This window comes from Cephus cinctus, unplaced genomic scaffold, assembly GCF_000341935.2.
Source record: "Cephus cinctus unplaced genomic scaffold, Ccin1 Ccin1_scaffold0318, whole genome shotgun sequence".
In the NCBI taxonomy this organism is placed as follows: Eukaryota; Metazoa; Arthropoda; class Insecta; order Hymenoptera; family Cephidae; genus Cephus; species Cephus cinctus.
Genome location: NW_014333019.1, coordinates 202,345 through 202,872, shown reverse-complemented (window position 1 = coordinate 202,872; position 528 = coordinate 202,345).

Below are 528 nucleotides of genomic sequence, written 5' to 3'. Positions count from 1 at the left end.
GGTGTAGTGCTGTGCCTTAGTGCAGTGCTCACCAGTGTCCTTTGGATACAGTTCTCGGCCTCCATGGATTAGCTGCACCAGCTCCGGTGAGGATTCCCAATTTATTAATTGGTGAAGGGATCTCGATAGACAATTAAGATTCGTTCTGATACGTTCTCGGTTCGTCGCTCTCTGTCTCTCGCACTATTTGCCGGACTCTTACTCCGACCCTCTCTACCTCAAACCTAGCAGCCTGAGCGGCCGTGCATTGCCGTAACCGTCCGCTCCCGTTCGTGTATCCAGTTGCGATTGCTGATTTTACGCGACCCCAAAGATCAGCACCTACGGTTGCGTTTCTCGATTTTACGCGTCCCCAAAAATCGACAGGATCCGTTAAGCTATCGCCTCGTCCGATAGGTTCCGTCAGAGCTCTCGTTCTTGGTGGAGTTGGGCCTGTTCCACCCCAACTCCCAGTTTATACCGGCTCGTCAGTTCCCGGTGAAAAAAGAATTGGCTGGCGCCCGCCTGGCTTGCGGACGCACGAACGAC